This window comes from Hevea brasiliensis, chromosome 3 (assembly GCF_030052815.1).
Source record: "Hevea brasiliensis isolate MT/VB/25A 57/8 chromosome 3, ASM3005281v1, whole genome shotgun sequence".
Classification (NCBI taxonomy): domain Eukaryota; kingdom Viridiplantae; phylum Streptophyta; class Magnoliopsida; order Malpighiales; family Euphorbiaceae; genus Hevea; species Hevea brasiliensis.
The window spans coordinates 105,217,005-105,239,818 of record NC_079495.1 but is presented as its reverse complement, the minus strand read 5'-3'; the positions used below and the strand labels follow the sequence as shown (position 1 = coordinate 105,239,818).

Genomic DNA, 22,814 nt, shown 5'->3' with positions numbered 1-22,814 from the left:
GCAAGGAGTTGCTCACTTATAGTTTATTGTAATTCCAATAATGGATGTACGAGGATGATCAATAGAATTATAAGAATTCAATCACCCACTAGAAATCCATCCAACTAGGATTTCCGTTTTCTATTTTGGAAGTGTAGGATTCGCTAAGTTAGTGGGAGGACCAATTTGATTAAAAGACCATAATCATTTTGGTTAATTACATGATACATTTACTAATTAATCTGGTTATTTTACGTAGTTAATTTTACGATAAAAATGAGCACAAAACAACCACCACCATCCAATATCCTTGCAAGCATACTTGATCACAACAGTTGACGGGACCTAATCATGCGATTGGCTAAGAAATTTGAAACTTGTCCTGAACCTTGAACATATAGGATATGTTCTATATTCAAATGTTCCTGGTCCCTTACCTCCAGAGGCCACACAAGAGGAACATGATACTTTGGACAAGTGGAAGGAGCATGATATGAGAGCTAAGTGTTACATGCTTGCTTCCATGAGTAATGAGTTACAGAAGCAACATGAGAACATGCAGAGTGCTAGTGAGATCCTCCTTCACCTACAAGAGTTGTATGGTGAGCACAGCAGGAATGCTAGGTATGAGATATCTAAACAGTTATTTCGTATGAGGATGTCTGAGGGACAGAATGTTGGGGATCATGTCCACAAGATGATTCGGCTGATTGAGCAGTTGGAACATCTTGACTTCAACATGGATTTCCAACTACAAACGGATTTGATCCTTGATCCCTTCACGAGTCTTTTGGGAATTTTGTGACAAATTTCCATATGACTAAACAGGAATGCACCTTAGCTGAATTACTCAACATGCTGGTTATTGCCCAAAAGAATATGCCAGGCAATAAAGGAAAAGAGGTAGCTTTGGTTGCATCTTCTTCTACTGGAAAGTCCAATAAGAAGAAGGGCAATAAGAAAAAGAAACCTCAGATTCCTTGTCCTTCCAAGAAAATAGCTAAACAGAAAAGGAAGACCAAAGCTGACAAAGGCAAAGGAAAGTGTTTCCACTTAGCAGGAAAGTGTTTCCATTGCGATGAAAGTGTTTCCAACGGCGAGTATAGCAATCTAAATGAATGCAATGCCATGGTGAAAACCAACTCAAGTTCAAAATATATTTGGCACTTAAGGTTAGGTCATGTTGCAGAAGATAGGATTGCAAAATTGGAGAAAATGGGGATTCTATCCTCATTGGGCTCTGAGCCTACTCCAACTTGTGAATCTTGCCTTCAAGGCAAAATGACTAGATCACCCTTTGTTGGACAAGGGCTAAGAGTGAAAATATTTTGGAACTAATACATAGTGATGTATGTGGTCCGTTTAAAGAAATGGCTAGAGGGCTTTCATTATTTTATTACCTTTCTTGATGATAAATCAAGGTTTGGGTATTTGTATTTGATGAAATACAAACATGAATCCTTTGAAAAGTTCAAAGAATTTAAATCAAGTAGAAAATCAAGCAGAAAAATATTAAAGCTCTTCGATCGGATCGTGGAGGTGAATATTTGAGTCTTGAATTTGATGAATACTTGAGAGAGCATGGCATTGTTTCTCGGTGACTCCTCGGGAATGCCACGGTGAATGGTGTATCTGAAGGAGAAATCGTACCTTATTGGATATGGTGCGTAGTATGATGAGCTATCTTGATATGCCAATCTCCTTTTGAGGATTTGCATTAGAATCGACTTTGTATATTCGAATAGGATTCCATCAAAATCGGTTTCTTCCACACCTTATGAGATATGGCATGGAAGAAAACCAAGTCTTAAGCATGTTAAGATTTGGGGTTGTCCACTTATATCAAAAAGTGAACAACGATAAATTGGAGACCGGATCGAGAAAAGGTCGATTTATTGGATATCCAAAAGATAGTTGTGGATATTATTTTTATTTGCCTACTTCACAAAAGGTTGTATTAAGTCGAGATGCCACCTTTCTTGAACAACAGTTTGCTCAAGAAGGAGGCCAAGGAAGGCAATGAGAGTTAGAATTGGAGAATTTTGACCAACCAACGGTCGGATGGATATAGATCCATCTAGTCAACCTATACCGTTGATGAAACATCTACACTGTTCCTCGTAGAAAAACCGAGGTATCTCACCCACCGTGAGATATGGTTTTCTTCATGAAGAAGAACAAGAGTTGTCTACTCATGAAGAAGTAGATCATGGGGATGATCCACTTACCTATGAAGAAGCTATATCAGATATAGACTCTTCAAAATGGATTGATGCTATGAAATCTGAGATTGATTCCATGTATAAAAATCAAGTTTGGGATCTTGTTGACCCACCTGAAGGTATTGTACCTATAGGAAACAAATGGGTTTTCAAGAAGAAAATTGGTTACGATGGAAAGGTAGAGACCTATAAGGCAAGGCTAGTAGCGAAAGGGTTTCGCCAAAGGCAAGGAATAGATTATGAGGAGACTTTCTACTTTGTTGCCATGCTTAAATCAATTAGGATTTTATTAGCAATAGTGCATACTATGATTATGAGATTTGGCAGATGGATGTCAAAATAGCTTTTCTCAATGGATACATTGAAGAAAACATTTTCATGGAACAACCTAAGGGATTTGAATCCCAAGATGGTTCCAAGGTATGCAAGCTAAAGCGATCCATTTATGGGTTGAAACAAGCTTCGAGGAGTTGGAACATTCGTTTTGATGAAGCCATTAAATCTTTTGGTTTTATAAAAAATGAGGATGAGCCATGTGTATATAAGAAGGTTAGTGACAGTGCTATCACTTTCCTTGTCTTATATGTGGATGACATCTTGTTGATGGGTAATGATACGGGTATGTTGACGACTATAAAGATATGGTTGTCAAATACATTCTCCATGAAAGACTTAGGGGAGGCAACCTATATTCTTGGGATTCGCATCTATAGAGATAGAGCGAAAAGAATAATTGGTTTATCCCAAAGTCAATACTTGGAAAGGGTGTTAAAGAGGTTTAACATGCTTGATTCCAAGAGAGGATTGTTACCAGTGAGACATGGTATCCACCTTTCTAAAGAGATGTCTCCAAAGACACCTGAAGAAAGAGATAAGATGGCCAGGATTCCATATGCTTGGCTATTGGAAGTTTAATGTATGCAATGTTGTGTACTAGGCGGATATCGCATATCTTTATTAGTTTGACTAGCAAGTATCAATCCAATCCAGGTTTGGAACACTGGATAGCTGTCAAGAATATTCTTAAGTACTTAAGAAGAACTAAGGATTTATTCTTGATTTATGGAGGTGGAGACTTACAATTGGATGGTTATACTGATTCTGATTTCCAATCAGATATCGATGATAGAAAGTCTACCTCTGGATATGTGTTCATTTGTAATGGAGGTGCGATCGTTGGAAGAGTTCCAAGCGAGCACATTGCAGATTCCACTCGAGGTGAGTATATTCGCATCGAATCTTGCAAAAGAAGGCTTTGGATAAAGAAGTTCGTGTGAGAACTTACGGTAGTTCCTTCCATTGAGTCAGCGGTTCCACTACAATGTGACAATAATGGAGCGATCATCTGAGCTAAGGAACTAAGGTCTCACCAAAATCCAAACACATAGAAAGGCACTACCACATTATCGGACATATAGTTGGGCAAAGGCGATATAGCCATGCAAAAAATAACATCGGTGAAAAATTCAGTGATCCATTCACTAAGCCTTTGTCACAAGCTCAGTTAGGTGACATCTCGAGAAGATGGGTCTAAGGTATTGTAATGAATGGCTCTAGTGCTAGTGGGAGATTGTTAGTAGTATGCCCTAGAGCATATCATTTAGTATGTATCTTGTACATAATTTTATTAATAAAAGGCATTTCCACTTTTCCGTTTACATAATATATTTATGTGTAATAGAAAAGGTCCATTGATATTTTGTTAGAAATATTATTGTTAAGTTGTTAAGAATACGAGTGACAATATTTCTAGCACAAAGTATCATAAATAGGTTCACAATCGAGGATACTTCATAATAAGGACATGATTTATCCGAAAGATTGTATTCATGTTTGTTCCCAAGTTATTTATATGAGATATAAATAAGATGGAATGGTGAGTCTCATGCCATATAACAAACATGATAGGCACTTATAAATGATAAGTAGGCCGAACGGTGACACTTATGACAAGCACATGGAGTTTACTCTTGTCAATGTTTTGTCATAAATCATATCGATGCATATAATCTTTAGACTGAGATAGCACAGTTATCTTGTATATAGGTAGTTTGAGTTTGATCTTGCTTTCATACTTGTTCTGTGTATGGGTATATGGGCATCTGTTGTCTCCTTCTAGTTATATATGGAGGTAGGTGTTGATCAAGATGGAATCTGTTACTATAATTAAATAGTGTTAAAATCCTATGTTCATTTAATTGTTCTTGATGTTTCAAGTTCTGGCCGGAGACAGATAGATTTATTCGTAAAAGAGTTTTACGATGAGAAAAATCTTTTAATCAAGAACTGGAATTAAAAGAGAACATAATATTCATAGCAAATGGAGTTTGACATAAACCATGACTCGGCTTGAGTTGGGATTTTGTGAGAGAGATTCTAGTGCATGGTAACATATGATTATAGGTTCATTTAAGGTAAACCTTATTACTAATTGGGTGGCCATGGCATGCTATGCTAGGTGTTAACCATGGTCTATGAGGTTCATAAAATGATTTAGAGAAATCATTTATGGTAAGAAAGAGTTCTGATGATATTAAGAGTTGATATCATGTCTCATTGCCAATTAGTGATGAGCCTAGTAAGTCACACACATACACAAGTTATCACCTAATTAAATATGATTTAATTAATTAATTAAAGAGTTTAATTCATTAATTAAATAGGTTTGGTTTGCAATTAGATTGCAAAGTCCCTAGCATGACTTGAAACCAAATCTAGATTATTGGATGTATAATATAAGTTAAATTTATATTTAAAGTGTTTAAATATGAATTTAATTAATGAGAAATTAATTAATAGAGATTAATTAATTAATTTATATTTGATATAAATTAATTAGAAGAAGAAAAATAATTATTTTGGGTTGAGAACTCAAAATTAAGACACAGGGGCATTTTGGTCATTTTGCAGTGTGACACGTGGCACCATGAGATGGTGACACATGGCATAACACATAAGCTTGCCAAATATTTTTAATCATGTAAGATGATTAAAATCAAGATTAAATATAGGTTTGACACTTGGCACAATGTGATTGGGTCACTTAAACCTAGAGCTAATCAAAAGGTGACATGTGGCTAGGGTTTAATGTGTTAACCTAGCTATTTAAGTGGGGTTATGAAAAGAAAACATAACCAGCAGCCTCTCCTCTCATATGTCACGCCACTTTGAGCCTCTCCAGCTATTTCTCTTCATCTCTCATCAATTCAAAGAGATTAGCCATCAATCTCTTGAATTAAGAACACTAGAAATTGTTTCTAGTGTCCTGTTTGCATCTCTAATCTCTTAAAAGGCAGAACTTGAATTTCTAATTAATAGAAAAGGCTTTAGAAGCTGTTCAAGGGCTGCCATAGGTGTTCTTGGTGTGGACAAGCTAGAGGGATAACATCTGGTGTCCTGAAGATGAATCTCAAAGGCGCAGACACGCTGCAGCACATCAAGAGGTTAGTGTAATCGTTCTTGATTTAATCTAGGGTTCTAAAATTAATCTGATTAATTTTAAAATCTTAAATGGCAAATACAGATCCAAAAACATATTAAAAGAGTTTTAATATGTTGTTTATCATTGAAATTAAATAGATAAAAATAAATCTTGCATGGTGCATGTGACCCTAGGTGAAAATTTTTGAATTCAATGGTATAATCTTGTGTTTTTCACGCTTCCGTTCCTTCAAGGAGGAGGACCTATATTCTGCTGAAAATTCTGATGTTGTTGATACCCAGAAGGTTGCTGAAAATTTTGGTGTTGTCCTTGTCTACCTCCTTGATGTGTCCCAACCGCAAGTGCACGGGTCGTTCAAGTAGTATAGAAAAAGATATCGTTCCCACGAGGAGTTGTGTTAATGATTGAATTTTTGATATAAAATAAAATATGTTAAAATTGTATTTTAATCAAATTAATAAAAGAAATTTAGGAATTTGAAGCATAAGGTATGAAAATGCAAAACTAAATTTAAACAATGACTAATTTAATAATTCGCAAAATAAAGAAATTGATAATAATGAAAATTAATAAAATGAGATTAAACTAAACACTCAAAAGTAAAATTCCAAGCAATAATTGATGAAAGACGATTCTGGAGTTAAGGGTTCATATTTAAGTCATTTTGGGATTTTTCCTAGCTACCCCAATCCATGAAATTTATGGGTTTAAAGGAGATTAATTCTAAAATCCTTTGAAAACTCTTTCGAGTGAGACAAAGCGTGCCTTAATTAACTTAATCCTACTTTCGTGGAGTTAAAATTAACCAAGACCCATTAGGTTCTTTAATCAATATATTAAAACCCTCTTAACCCTTAGTCTATTTCTAGATCTAAGTTAATTAAGTCCAATTTCTTGATTAACTATCACTTGGTTTTCTCCTTTCGGTGCTTCAACCAAGGATTAAGAACATAACTTAATGGGGCCCTTCATTAAGCATGTGAATAAGCACACAAGAAATGGATTAAACCTCATAAATTCATTAAATTGGGACTAACCCAGTTTAAATCCACAAAAATAACTAAATATTACATCCCTTACTCCAGAATCAAAGTAAAACTACTCACTACCCATAATGTTTACAAGATATTCTTAGTTTGTATGGAAATAAAGCTTTAATCTAAGCTAGGAAATAAGAAACTAAACACTAGAAATGTAGGAAAAATGTAAGAAAAGAAAGAAATCTCCAAATCTGGTTGGAAATGGTGTGGAAAATGATTGTGTCTCTTCAGCTGCTCCTCTTTCTCCTCTTCCTTTCCTTTTTCTACTCCTTTTTTAGTCTTCTCCCTCTCTAAAATGGGAAATGAGACTATTTATAGCATTTTCTGACATGGAGCCCTAAAATGGTGTGTTTTAGGAGAAATTTTCTGAGGGAATCTTCTGCCAGCTCATTAATGAAACCTTTGTGGGACTGCATAAGTGGACTGCATAAATTATGCAGTCCCTTATGCAGTTTTCGGCTATTTTTGGTTCACTTATGCAAAACTGCATGACTTGGCGCATAGGTTATGCACATTTCTGTGAGATTGCATAAGGGAGGCGTGAATCTGCATAAGCTATGCACTCTCCTTATGCACAATTCGGCAGGTGTTGGAACAGTGTTTCTTCTCTTCATGCGGATCTGCATAGCTTATGCGGTAAGTTATGCGCAATTTTGTCAATGCATATTTCCACTTGAAAACTTGTTTTTGACATCTTTGGCTGTAGAAGTCACTCCTCAATGGCAAAATTTCTTTTCAGTCCTTCAAAAACACCATTTTTCCTACAAAACAAAGTAAAAATTACAAATTAATCCAAAATTGACAATTATGAAAAACTAACTAAATAACTAATGAAATTAGCTAAAAGTAACTAATAATCAAATAAAATGGCTATGAAATTAAACCTAAATGATTATGCAAAATGTATGCATCAAATACCCCCAAACTCAAGCTTTTGCTTGTCCTCAAGCAAACTTTAAAGTGTGATGCAATTTTTTAGGGGTGCCTTATCCAAAGAGCTATGAAAATCACCTATTAAAGTAACTTAACACACCTTTAGCCATACCAGCAATCCATATACCCATCCTTCAAAATGCAAAGAATCTAATGCTTATCCAAGCTTTCACCGCTTAGCCATTAAGTCAATTATCATTCAAAATCCCCAAACCAACCAATCAAAAGAGAGAGTCATGCTCAAAAGGAATTCTAGGACAATCAATAACCAAAGTGTCTCTATATAGAATGATGGAATTAAATGAATGAATAGATAATTTTCCAATCCCATAGGCAAATTCCCTATTCCTATCTCCACTAATGTAGCAAGTACTATCAAGAGATCAAAGGTCTTTTTAGGGATGTAATGGGGCCATGGGGTTCAAAAATGAGGCTAAGAAGAAAAATGGATAAAAAGGATTCAAAGCATGAGAATATTTTCAATTTTGACAACATAAGGTACACTTCTTATTTTATTATATTTTTTTCTTTTTCTCTTTTTTTTTTTATATATGGAGGAGAGAAATACACAATGAGAATTGTCAAGTGCTAGCATAGTTTACAAAACACATAAAAATGGAGGGACATTTTGATTCTTTAAACTTGTATTTTGCATTTTCTTTTGATGATTGTCCCTAAAATTTGCCACCCCCAAACTCATTTCTTTTAATACTTTGGGTGGATTTCTTTCATTTTGAATGACAATGGTGAAAAGCACATATACTAGCACTTTTACAAGGTGACAAGCATTTCTTCTCCCTTTTATTGCATTTTTTTTCTTTTCTCTTTTTTTTTTAACTCATTATTTTTTTTTTGAATATGTACCTAATGTTATAAATAATTATTCTCATGAAAAGGGTTGGAGTGTTTGGTTCATTGGCTAGGTAGTAATAAGGGTTTCAAGAAAAATTAGGGACAAAAAGGCTCAAAAGGGTTTGCAAGGGTCAATTTTAATTAGGAAAAGGGCCAAAGGTTTAAAATGAGAAGGTTTAAATCAAAGAATGCCTAATCATCTCTCTTTTCAAGTACAAGCTGGTATTTCGCCTTGAAAGGTTTAGAAAATTTATTCTAGGATTGGTGAGACATCATTTGACTACTTTATATCCAATAACTCCCTCTAAACACTTCCATCTCCAAATGACTAGTTGGGTGGCTTTTTGGCTAAGAAGATATAGGCAAGGGATAGACACTTCAAAACCTTGCATCTCTTAGGAAACTTTCAATCCACAAACCCAACTAAAGGTAAGTCAAATCACTCTCATAGGCAACTTTTCAATACTCAAGGGATTTGGCAAAAGATTTTAATGCATGATGCATGATTCCTAAAAATGAGTAATGCATTAACTAAATGAAGGAAGTCTAATTGTGTGCAATGTGTACAATTCTAAGTGGTGTATAATGTGTGTGTAAATGTGTAATGTATATGTATGTATGGATGTATATGTAAAATATTTACAATATATGTAAATGGAATGGGATGAGATGCTTCTATACTCAAAATGTGAAAAATGTATGAAAAATGTAAAATGTAGCAAAAATCAAAATGTGCACCCCCAAACTCAAAATTAGACATTGTCCTCAATGTCTCAAGCAGTGCATTATCAAAACTCAAAGCAAATAATAATTACTAGGAATTGTGAAATTTAAGAGCAAAAAGAAAGAGTTATCTGGTATAGAGCAAATGAGAATTCAAGAGATAATGGGGATGCATAAGAAGCTGCACAGGTTATGCAGAATAAAGTGCTGTCCAGAACAGGTGCATAAGGAGGGTGCATAAGCTGTGCGGTTCTGCATGAGTGCCATAAAGTGCTGCAAATTGACGTGGGGGGAAAAAGGAGTGAACAGGAATATCGGGAGGTGGAAGTGGGAAAATGGTGGCGAAAACAAATTTTGATTTGAACAGGGCATGTGTTAAGGCTGCATAAGTGAAAAGTGAGTGTGCATAACTTATGCACTCTCTTATGCATATTTCGGTGGGTGATAAAAAAGTGTGAAAAACTGATTATGCAAGAGTGCATAGCTTATGCGCTAACTTATGCAAGTTTCGGCTTGTTTTGGATTTCAGAGAAATAGGTCATGCGGAAGTGCATAAGTCATGCACTCTCCTTATGCAGGTCTCGGTAGGTTTTGATTTTTGGGGAGTGTGGTCATGCGGAAGTGCATAAGCTATACACTGTCCTTATGCAGGTCTCGGCAGGTTTTGGCTTTTAGGGAGTGTGGTCATGCAAAAGTGCATAAGTCATGCACCCTGCTTATGCACCTCTCGGCAGGTTTTGGAATTCAGAGTTGGTGGTTATGCAGAAGTGCATAAGTCATGCACCCTGCTTATGCAAGTCTCGGCAGGTTTTGGCTTTTAGGGAGTGTGGTCATGCAGAAGTGCATAAGTCATGCACCCTGCTTATGCACCTCTCTGCAGGTTTTGGAATTCAGAGTTTTTTGTCATGCGGAAGTGCATAAGCTATGCGCTCTCCTTATGCAGATTTCGGCAGAAAGAGAAAATGCAAGATTTGAAGTCATGCAGAAGTGCATAAGTTATGCACCCTGCTTATGCACCTCTCAGCAGGTTTTGATTTTCAGAGAGTTAGGTTATGCGGTAGTGCATAAGTTATGCACTCCCCTTATGCAGATTTCGGTGGAGAGAGAAAATGCAGGATTTGAAGTCATGCAAATGTGCATAAGTCATGCACACACTTATGCAAGTCTCGGTATGTATGAAATTTGACAAAAATGTGGCTATGCAGAGTTGCATAAGCTATGCACTACCTTATGTAGTTTGCAACAGAGGTGAAAAATGGCAAGAATTTTGGTTATGCAGGATTGCATAAGCTATGCAGTTACTTATGCACAATTCAACAAGATTGAGAGAACAATTGAAAATGATTTGCAAGTGTGAAAAATACCCTAGAATGAAGAAATATAATTCTATGAAGCATAAATCATGAGAAATTGTCATAAAAAACACATCAATATATATAAAGTCCATCAAAATTGCATCACATAAGCTTGTAAAAATGAATCCTGCATAAAAGGCCTTTGTGAACCATGCCATTTTGACTCAAATTCTGCAAATCAACATTTAGCACATTAAAACTCAATAAAAATCTGCATAAAGTTGCATCTATCCACAAATGAGAATGGACTCCCTAAGTTTTGCCAAGAAAATGCAATATGTCCACCTTGAATCTCACAACCCAAATAGGCTCAAAACTGTAAAAATGACTCACTTACCACCATATTAACATTATAAGCACAAATACTTAAAAGTTACACACCCAACCTCACCAAGAACATAAGTCATCTGCTGCAGACCCCTCCTTTGCTGTAGAATTTCATTTTTTTTTTCTCTCTGCATAAACCAGGTAGCAAATCTACACAGGATATGCAGCAAAAATCAATCAATTGTGGGAGAGTTGAAGGATAAAATATCAGTTAAGGGTCACTCCCCAGCATTTCACCAACCTTCCTCCATTGAAATACATCTACAAGGGACAAGATTCAACAATGTCAAAAATTGAATTTGGGGAGATTTAAGATAAAAACAAAAGTAATGTAAATAAAAGTAAATCAACAAAAGCAAAATAAAAGAACTTGGGGTGCCTCCCAAGAGCGCTAATTTATAGTCCTTAGCTGGACTTTTGTCATTTTTCATGGTGGCTGGAATTGGAATTTATTGCCTCTATTTTCAATAGGTGCTTCAATGAATCTATACTTCATTTTCTTTCCATCACATGAGAAGATCCTTGTTGCTTTGTCTAAAAATCCGACCATTTCTTTCTTGACAACCTTTGGTGTATCTTTTTCTTTGAGAGATGGTTGCTTGACCTCACTTTTCTCCACTTGCTCAACTTGAAAGATTGGTGCCATGGGACAAGGTGGATTACTATTCAAATGTTGTGCAAATGCAGCCTCTTTTGGATTTTCATCATTGATACTCCCTTCATGGATAAGACAACTTTCAAGAGAAGCCTTCGGATAGCTCTTTCTAAAGTGCTCTTTTACTAACTCATCAACTATATCAATTCTCAAACAAGAGTCTACATCTTCATGTTGCTTCTTCTTATCATTGCCAATGTTGAAGACTAAATGATCCTCTCCGACTCTGAGAGTGAGCTTTTCACCTTTCATGTCAATCAAAGCACCAGCTGTAGCTAGGAAAGGCCTCCCCAAAATGATTGGGATATTAGAATCCTCTTCCATGTCCAAGATGACAAAGTCAACAGGTATGTAGAATTTCCCAACCTTTAGAGGCACATTCTCCAAAATCCCTTCAGGATACTTAATTGATCTGTCAGCTAACTGAAGAGAAATGTGGGTCGGCTTAAGATCTCCCATGTTGAGCTTCTCATAGATGGAGAGGGGCATAAGGCTTACACTAGCCCCTAAATCACATAAAGCTTTTATAGAACATGATTCCCCAATGTGGCATGGAATTGAAAAACTCCCTGGATCCTTGAGCTTTGGAGGAAGTTTCCTTTGGAGGATATGCTTTGCATTCCTCGATTAAGGCTCTGATCTCATAATCTTCAAGTCTTCTTTTGTTTGAGAGAATTTCTTTCAAAAACTTAGCATAAGAAGCCATTTGGGAAAGAGCATCAATAAAAGGCACATCTATATATAGCTTCTTTAAAACCTCTAAGAACTTCCCAAATTGCTTATCAATCTTGGCTTTTTGAAATCTCTGTGGAAAGGGAAGCTGTGGCTTGTAAGGCTCTGGAGGTATATATTTCTTTTCTTTCTCTCCAACCTCCTCTTTACCTTTTCTTGCACTCCCTTTTTCACTCTTTTGTTTTTCATCTCTCTCAACACCTTTCTCATTTTCTCTCTTCTCAACTTTTTCACTCTTCTCAGTATGCACTATTTTACCACTCCTCAGTGTGATGGCATGACATTGCTCCCTTGGATTTTCTGTTTGACTAGGAAGTTTCCCCATAGATTTGGTACTTGATGAGCGTGCTTGTTGTGCAATCTGATTTTCTAGCATCCTATTGTGTGTTTGCATTTGTTCCAGCCTTGCTTTCATCTCTCTCATCTCTTCATCACGCTTAGTTTGATTAGCAAGAATTTGTTGTAATAAAGCCTCTGTGGTGGAACTTTGTTCTTGCTGTTTTAGTAGAGGTGCAGGATTTGCATTCTTTTGCTGAAAACTAGGTGGTGGTTGCCAAGGTTGTTGGTATTGATGCCCTTATTGTTGTGGTGGAAAGTTCTGAGTTGAAGCTTGATTTTGCTGATTCTCCCATGAAAAATTAGGATGATTCCTCCAAGCATATGAAGGATAATCTACTCCACAGCTCATTGTTCCTTCTGCATAAGTAACTTGTTGAGAACTTCCAGAACATGATGATGAACTGACTAGCATACTTAAATCCTCCATTTTCTTAGCAAGGACATTAGTGAGTGCATCAAATTTGGCATTGATCATGTTGAATGGATCAAGCTCATACATTCCAGCAGCTTGCCTCTTTTGAGTTGGAGCTGGTCCTCTTGGACTACTCCAAAGATGAGTATTCTTTGCTATTTTCTCTAACAACTCATAAGCTTCATCTTCATGCTTAATGATGAATTCCCCTCCAGTTTGAGCGTCAATGATTCCTCTGATAGCAGGAGTGACATTTGTGTAAAAATTCTGGTTTATCATCCATTTAGGAATGGCATGATGTGGACATTGTCGCTCCAACTCCTTCCATCTCATCCATGACTCATAAAGAGTCTCATCTTCTCTTGGTCTAAAAGCAATCATTTGATTCCTCAACTCTTGAGTTTTTCCAGGTGGAAAGTATTGGGCAAGAAATGCATCAGTGAGCTGCTCCCAATTTGTAATTGAGTTGTGAGGTAAAGAATCAAGTCAATCCAATGCTCTATCTTTCAAAGAGAATGGAAACAATTTTAGCCTTGCTGCATCATCAGATACTCCTGGTTGCTTTTGCATGTCACAGATCATAACAAACTTCTTAAGATGAGTATGAGGATTTTCTGAAGGATGACCTCCGAATTGAGAATTCTGAATCATTTGTAGTACTCCAAAATCCATCTTATAACTATTTGCATCAATTCTTGGTCTTGCTATACTCTCTCTTAAATCATCAAAATGAGGAAATGCGTGATCCATCATACTTCCCTTAGGCACATTAGCATTTACAACTTGTTCACCATGAGCTGCATTTTCATTGTTTCGATCATTTTCAGCATTATCACCACCGATTCCAACTCTTTCTTCAGCCATTTCTTGTTCAATTTCAGCTGCTCTCAAAGCTTCTTTTCTTTTTCTGGTTTCTTTCTTGTTGGCTTTACAAAATTTCTCAATTTCAGGATTAAACAATAAGGATGTGTCACTTGTGCTTCTAGCTCTTCTCATAAAAGATTAAGGGTACCTGAAAAATAACAAACAAACACAAAATGAAAAGATAACAAAGATAAAACTATAAACAACTAAAATAATCAAGAATTCAATCTTAAACAAACAACTCCCCGGCAACGGTGCCAAAAACTTGATGTGTCCAAACCGCAAGTGCGAATTCGTTCAAGTAGTATAAAAAAAGATATCGTTCCCACGAGGAGTTGTGTTAATAATTGAATTTTTGATATAAAATAAAATATGTTAAAATTGTATTTTAATCAAATTAATAAAAGAAATTTAGGAATTTGAAGCATAAGGTATGAAAATGCAAAACTAAATTTAAACAATGACTAATTTAATAATTCGCAATATAAAGAAATTGATAATAATGAAAATTAATAAAATGAGATTAAACTAAACACTCAAAAGTAAAATTCCAAGCAATAATTGATGAAAGACGATTCTGGAGTTAAGGGTTCATATTTAAGTCATTTTGGAATTTTTCCTAGCTAGCCCAATCCATGAAATTTATGGGTTTAAAAGAGATTAATTCTAAAATCCTTTGAAAACTCTTTCGAGTGAGACAAAGCATGCCTTAATTAACTTAATCCTACTTTCGTGGAGTTAAAATTAACCAAGACCCATTAGTTTCTTTAATCAATCTATTAAAACCCTCTTAACCCTTAGTCTATTTCTAGATCTAAGTTAATTAAGTCCAATTTCTTGATTAACTATCACTTGGTTTTCTCCTTTCGGTGCTTCAACCAAGGATTAAGAACATAACTTAATGGGGCCCTTCATTAAGCATGTGAATAAGCACACAAGAAATGGATTAAACCTCATAAATTCATTAAATTGGGACTAACCCAGTTCAAATCCACAAAAATAACTAAATATTACATCCCTTACTCCAGAATCAAAGTAAAACTACTCACTACCCATAATGTTTACAAGATATTCTTAGTTTGTATGGAAATAAAGCTTTAATCTAAGCTAGGAAATAAGAAACTAAACACTAGAAATGTAGGAAAAATGTAGGAAAAGAAAGAAATCTCCAAATCTGGTTGGAAATGGTGTGGAAAATGATTGTGTCTCTTCAGCTGCTCCTCTTTCTCCTCTTCCTTTCCTTTTTCTGCTCCTTTTTTAGTCTTCTCCCTCTCTAAAATGGGAAATGAGACTATTTATAGCATTTTCTGACATGGAGCCCTAAAATGGTGTGTTTTAGGAGAAATTTTCTGAGGGAATCTTCTGCCAGCTCATTAATGAAACCTTTGTGGGACTGCATAAGTGGACTGCATAAGTTATGCAGTCCCTTATGCAGTTTTCGGCTATTTTTGGTTCACTTATGCAAAACTGCATGACTTGGCGCATAGGTTATGCACATTTCCGTGAGATTGCTTAAGGGAGGCGTGAATCTGCATAAGCTATGCACTCTCCTTATGCACAATTCGGCAGGTGTTGGAACAGTGTTTCTTCTCCTCATGCGGATCTGCATAGCTTATGCGGCAAGTTATACGCAATTTTGTCAATGCATATTTCCACTTGAAAACTTGTTTTTGACATCTTTGGCTGTAGAAGTCACTCCTCAATGGCAAAATTTCTTTTCAGTCCTTCAAAAACACCATTTTTCCTACAAAACAAAGTAAAAATTACAAATTAATCCAAAATTGACAATTATGAAAAACTAACTAAATAACTAATGAAATTAGCTAAAAGTAACTAATAATCAAATAAAATGGCTATGAAATTAAGCCTAAATGATTATGCAAAATGTATGCATCACTCCCTAAGAGAAATTGGGGTGGTTTCTCCATGTTGGATCATAAGTTGCAAAAAATGGGTTACCACCTGGTCTTTGATTGTAGTTCCCCACATAATCCACTTGCTCACTTGAAAAATCTTGACTAAATGCAGAAAAATCAGTTGCACAATTGACATTTGCAGCTCCAACAACTACTAAATTACTTGAACCTCCAACTGAAGAATTTACTTTCATGCTTAGCTTGTCCATCTTCCTTGTCAAAGCATCAAACTTAGCATTAATCATATTCACAGCATCAAGCTCGAACATACCAGTTGGTTTCTTAATCTCATTCCTCTTATAACTCCATTGGTAGTTGTTATATGCAATTTTATCTAGAGCAAAAAAAGCTTCATCTTTAGATTTCTCCATAAGATCACCTCCAGAAGATGCATCAATTGTACTTCTAATAGCTGGTGAAACTTCATTGTAAAAGTGTTGAATAAGCATCCACTTAGGAATCCCATGATGTGGACATCTCCTTTGAAAATTCTTGTACCTCTCCCATGCTTCATACAAGCTCTCATCATCTCTAGGTTTGAAAGAAGTCAGCTCATTTCTTAGCTTAGCTGTCTTGCTTGGTGGAAAATATTGAGCTAAAAATGCTTAAGAAAGTTCATCCCATGTTATGATAGAAACCGGTGGCAAAGAATGTAACCACTCTCTAACTCGGTCCTTCAAAGAAAAAGGAAATAATCTGAGTCAAATTGCATTATCAGAAACTCCATTTATCTTCAACATATCACTGATCTCAAGAAAGTGTGCTAGATGCACATGTGGACTTTCACTTGGACTTCCCCCAAATTGTGATTATTGTACCATCTGACACAATGCAGGTTTCAATTGAAAATTATTAGCTTCTACTCTTGGTCTTGTGATACTTGGCATGAAATCCCCAATGTGAGGATAGGCGTGATCCTTCACAGAATGATTGTTATTGTTGTTGGCCATTTCTTCTTGTAGCAGCTCTTGCTCTTGTGCTCTTTCTTGTTGTTGTTGAGCTTTAAATTCAGCTTTTCTCCTCTTAGATTCTGCTCTTAAAGCTCTTGCTGTCTTTTCTATTTTTGGATCAAAGAATAAATTGATTTCTTCACTTTTTTTCCTTCTCATAAAATAAAGTACCTGAAAAACAAAATAAACAAATTTTCAAAGTAAAATGGTAAAAGAAATTAAAAATAAAATACCCAAATTAACCAAACGAACAATCGTTCAATATCAAACAAAAATCAAATCCCCGGCAATAACGCCAAAAACTTGATGCACAAATTTGCAAGTATACGGGTCATCTCAAGTAATAGAGTGATGAGTCAAGTATCGTTCCCACGAGGATTTTCCGTTTGAATACCAAACTATGAATGAAGCGATTATTTGGGCTAATGATTGATGAATAAATGGTAAATGTAAATGAGCAAAGTAAATTGATTAATCTAATTGGAATGAGTAAAGAATAAATAAATAAATTCTAAATCTAGTTTGCAATTAAACTAAATTAAAAACGGATAATTTAAATCAAAGTCTAATTATGTTAAAAGTGATTTCAGAGTTGGGGGTTTATGCATAAATTAATTGAAATTTGTCTTGGGTATTCCAATTTTTAGGGAAAAGTAGAGTTTGAAAGTGATTGATTCTAAATTCCTTTGATATCTTTTTCAAACAAAGCAAAGTGTGTTCTAAAATAACCAAACCTACTTTCGTATGTTATTTGATTACTTTAAAACCTATTAAGTTTTGTAACCAATCATTAATTCCTCTTAAAATCCTAGTTTATTTCTAAATCTAGGTAATTTTAAGTTTCAATTCTTGATTATCTATCAATGACTTTCACCTTTCGGTCATAAGATTAACACAATACCCAATGAGTAACAAAATTAGGCAAGTAAAACAAGCACACAAAAAAGGAATCAAAACTCATATTTATATAAAATATGAAAATACCCAGTCCAAATCCACAAATTAATCTAAAACATATTTCCCAACTCTGAAATCCAAAGAGTTTACTCACTCATATTGGTATTTATAAGAAAGATTGATGGAAAAGTAAAGAAAAACATGATAAGAGGATTAAAAATAGAAAAATCCAGGTAGAAGAACCAAAAACTCTAATTTAGACTCAGAAGATGGTTGTATGACTCCTCCTCAGAATTTATGGCGTCCTCCTCCTCTCTATATTTTTAATTTTTCTCTTTCCTTTTGTTTCTTAATATTTCCTCCTGTGGCAAAAGCTAAAAAATGATGTTTTTATATGGTCCCAAAGGTTGCCCTAAAAATAGATAAGAGCCAATGAGTGGATAGAAAACGAGGTGTAAAATTATCCAAGTAAGCAGCATTAATATTATTCACATTCTGGGCAGTCTGCTTAGGGTACTGCTTAACCCTAAGTAGCTTCTTTAGCAAATTTCGGCCTCTGATTTCATTGTCTGCTTAAGGTTAAGCAGACCCTCAACAAATCTCGGTAGGCTTGGAATAAAATGGATTTTTCTACTCATGCTTGACTTCCAGCTTGACCTGTTCTGCACCTTAAGCACTGCTACTTACTCTAAGCAGGATCTCAAGCAGGATCTTAAGCAATTCTCGGCAGGTTTTGGGATGAAAGCTTGAATGTGTAGAATTTAATTCGTGCTTGACTTGCGGCTTGATCAGACTTAAGGTTAAGCAATATGACATACCCTAAGCAACATCATAAGCAAAGTCTCAAGCAAATTTCGGCTAACTTGATCTTTTAAGGCTTGATTTCTTTAACTTTCCTCCATGCTCAAGGAGCTCCAAATTTCTTCAAATCACTTTCTAATGCACTCATTGACCCTCAATTTGCCACAAAAACTATTAAAAACAATAAAATTACAAAAATCAAATATAAAGTAACTAAAGTTAACAAATAAGCTAAAATAAAGCTAAAAACATAAAATATACTAAAATATAAGGGCAAAATGGATACAAAACTACCTTAAAATGCCTATATAAAATGAGTGCAACACTATTGTTACTGGAAATTAGGAGGTTATTGATAATTCTATTGTTGCTGTCCTTGTTGATCTCCCCAAGAAAAGTTAGGGGGGTTCCTCCATGCTAGATTATATGTAGTAGAAAAAGGATTATCAACTGGTTTCTAATTATAATTCCCAACAAAATCAACTTATTCATTTCCAAACTCTTGCCTATAGGAAGGAAAATCATTAATACAATGCATATTTCCTGCACCAACATCTTCTGCATGACTAGATTCTTCAAATAAAGAATCAACCTTCATGCTTACCTTATCCATTTTTCTTGTTAAAGCATCAAATTTGGCATTGAACATACTCATGGCATCTAACTCATATACACCAACTGATGGCTTCTTCATTTCATTCATTTCACAGCTCCATTGATAATTGTTGTAGGCAATTTTATCCAATGTTGAACAAGCTTCATCTTCTGACTTCCCCATAAGATCACCTCCTGAAGATGCATCAATTATACTTCTAATTGCTGGAGAAACACCATTGTAAAAATGCTAAACTAGCATCCATTTAGGGATTCCATGATGTGCACATCTCCTTTGAAAATCCTTGTATCTCTCCCACGCTTCATAAAGACTCTCATCATCCCTTGGTCTGAAAGAAGTTAATTCATTTCTCAATTTTGCAGTCTTGCTAGGAGGAAAGTATTGAGCCAAGAAAGCTTATGACAACTCATCCCAAGTAGTTATTGAACCAGGAGGTAATGAATGCAACCACTCCGTAGCATGATTCTTCAAAGAAAAAGGAAATAATCTCAGCTAGATGGTATCATCTGATACTCCATTTATCTTCAGCATGTCACTAATCTCAAGAAAATGTGCAATGTGCACATGTGGACTCTCACTAGGACCTCCCCCAAACTGTGATTGTTGAATCATTTGAAAAAGTGAGGGCTTCAACTAAAAGTCATTTGCTTCCACTCTAGGCCTTGTAATACTTGGTCTAAAATCTTCAAAACTAGGAAAAACATGATTCTTAATTGATCTGTTGTTGTTATTTGCCATAGCTTATATCACTTGTTGCTCTTGATGTTGCTCTTGCTATCTTTGAATTCTGATTTTAGCTTTTCTTCTTTTAGACTCTGCTCTTAAAGCTTTAGCTGTCTTTTCAATCTCAGGATAAAAAATTAAATCAATTTCTGTACTTTTTATTCTTCTCATATAAAAGATATGTACCTAAAAAACCAAAACAAGAAAATCTCAAAGTAAAATGATAAAGAAAAGAAATTAAAATAAAAAATAAAATGCCCAAATTAACCAAATAATCAATCATCTAATATCAAACAAGAACAAATCCCCAACAACGGCACTAAAAACTTAATGCGTACTCCGCAAGTATACGGGTCATTTAAGTAGTAAAGAAAAGTTATCATTCCACAAAGATTTGTTGTTTGATTACCAAACTATAAAAGTCACGATTATTTGGGCTATCGATAATGTGTGCCAAAAAGTAGCGTAAGAGATGCAGCAAATTAAATTGAGAAAATAAGGAAATTATAATAAAATAAGCAATTAAATTTCTAAGTACTATACTAATTTACTAAAATTTCAGCAAGTAACTAAAAATTTAATTAATTAATGGCAAAATTGATTCCATAGTTGAGGTTAATGAAGAAAATTTCATTGGGATTTGGATAGGCAAAATCAAGATCAAGGGAAATACAAGTTTGAAGGAAGTTGATTATGATTTCCTTTAATTTCTCTTTCAAGCAAACTAAAGAGTATTTTAAAGGAAACTAAACTCCATTCTCATGCGATGTTTAATTACCCAAAACCCTTTAAGCACTTTAATTAACTTGAAATTCCTCTTAGCCCATTAGTTTATTTCTAACACTAGGTGATTAAGTTCATTATCTTAATTATCTATCATAGATTTTCACCTCTCGGTCCTTCAATCTAAGATTAAAAATAAAACTCAAAGGATATCAACAATGGGTATGTAAATAAGCACACAAGATAAGAATAAAAACCTATATATACTAAAATCTACCTAAAACTAGTCCAAATCCGCAAATAAAACTTAAATTATTACACCTAACTCTAAAATCTTAAGTATCTACTCACTCTTGCTTGTGTTTACAAGTTGAAAATATGAAACAGATCAAGAAAACATGAAAATAAGAATAAAAATAAAAAAACCTAGAAGAAAAGAATCTAAATTTCTAAAAATGGAAGCTGGAAACGTCACTCTGCAGGTATCCTTCCTTTAGAAAAAATGGCGTGATTCCTTCTTTCTTTTCTCCTTTGATTTTTCTCTCTCTTTCTCCTTATGGTAAAAATGAGAATATGATGCTTATATATCCCCTTAAACTTTGCCCTAAAAAAATGGCCTTTAAAGAGATAAAGACAAAGGATGTAAAAGGTGTGAAAAGAGAAAATTTTTTCATGTCAGCAAATCTGCCTGCGCCATCCCACATGCCTCATTTAGATTTAAGTTATTTTCAACATGCCTCATGTTATTCGGAGGAAGAGCCTTTAGATTCTGCACGACCAGCTACACGGGGCTTATTGAAGTCCCTGAAACTTTCGGCAGATTTTGTTCCAAAATCTCTGTCTGCATGATCCAGTGTTGAATCTAAATGCCTCATGTGGATTCCTGCTGGCTGACTCTTATTTTCACACGACTTTCAACATGGGACATGTTGAAGCCCTTGAAAATCTCGGCTGATCTTCTTCTTTAGACAAATTTTCTTTATTTTTTTACGTTACTTTAAGCTTCTAAATCATTTTGAATTTCTTTTATATGGACCTTTTTGCCTTTAAACCTATTAAAAATATTAAAATTCTAAAAATCAAATATAATAAAACTAAAATTAATAAATTAACTAAAATAAGTACTGAAAGCATAAAATTACTAAACTAAAAAGAGCAAAATGGATGCAAAACTACCATAAAATACCTATATAAAATGGGTTTATCACTGCACACTCACTTTTGTGTGTGTGTGTATATATTTGAAATGTATTAATAGTTTAATGGTTAAGTCACTGTGAGTATTGACTTGTGAAAAAAATTAAGTGATTTTTAAAAAAATTAAAAAATGAAATTATATATATATATATATATATATATATATATATATATATATATATATATATGTTAAATTTTAAATAAAGGATTAAAAAACTAATTTTTTTAATTTCAATTAAAATTTAGAAAAAATAAAATTGTTTTAAATTGTTTTTTTTTTTATAAAAAATATATCTTTCACTGTTTTCAAATAAAAAACTTTGATTTTTTTAATTAAAATTATACTATAATTTTTATAACTAAAATTAAATCATTATTTAAAAACATTTATTTATAGTAAAAAATTAATCATATTATTATAAAATAGATAAATAAAGTAAATTAATAAATGTTAAAATTAAAATAATTTTTAATATATATATTTTATAATATTTTTAATTATGAAAAATATAAATAATTTTTTAATTATGAATTAAAATTTATTTGATGTCGTCTTTTTTTTTTTTTAATGAAAAATGAGTTTTCTTTTAAAAATGAAAAAAACAAAAAATATCTTCTACAAGTAGACAGATCTTAAATAATTATATTTTGAAAGTTTAATTTGTTCAAGTATAAAAGAATAGAGCAAATGCTAATTTAAAAAAAAAAAAAAATCATTGAATGTAGAATGTGACTTCTAAACTAAATATGCACTTAATAAAAAGCTCCTCTGAAATTTGTTGTCATCAAATAAACTTAAATTTGTTGATTAAGACTATGTTTGTTTCACTTTATATTTTCTAATGTTTGGAACACTTAAAAAATAAGTCAATAAAAAAAATTTAATTAAAAATAATTAAATCATTTTTAAAGAAAATGATTTTTTTTTTCATTAAAAAAAGAGGTTAAGTCATTTTTAAAGAAAATAACTTCCTTTATTAAAAGAGAGTATTTTTTGCTTTCTAAATTTTAATAATCTTATTAAAATTTAAAAACATTTATGCATACATGACAAACACATATAATTAATTTAATATTATAACCAAAGTGCAAAAAATATTTTCATAAAAAATATAT

The 22,814-nt window shown here is 33.9% G+C and overlaps 3 non-coding genes across 3 annotated transcripts; all 3 read left to right on the top strand.

Moving 5' to 3' along the window:
* The first annotated feature begins 13,300 nt into the window (after window positions 1-13,300).
* On the top strand, window positions 13,301-13,408 carry LOC131178977 (small nucleolar RNA R71). Its single transcript, XR_009147984.1, has one exon. It is a non-coding gene; the product is annotated as a small nucleolar RNA R71 (small nucleolar RNA).
* A 2,842-nt stretch (window positions 13,409-16,250) lies between these two features.
* On the top strand, window positions 16,251-16,357 carry LOC131179020 (small nucleolar RNA R71). The gene has a single exon (XR_009148027.1). It is a non-coding gene; the product is annotated as a small nucleolar RNA R71 (small nucleolar RNA).
* Window positions 16,358-19,305: 2,948 nt separating this feature from the next.
* LOC131179032 (small nucleolar RNA R71) lies at window positions 19,306-19,412 on the top strand. Its single transcript, XR_009148039.1, has one exon. It is a non-coding gene; the product is annotated as a small nucleolar RNA R71 (small nucleolar RNA).
* Window positions 19,413-22,814: the final 3,402 nt, after the last annotated feature.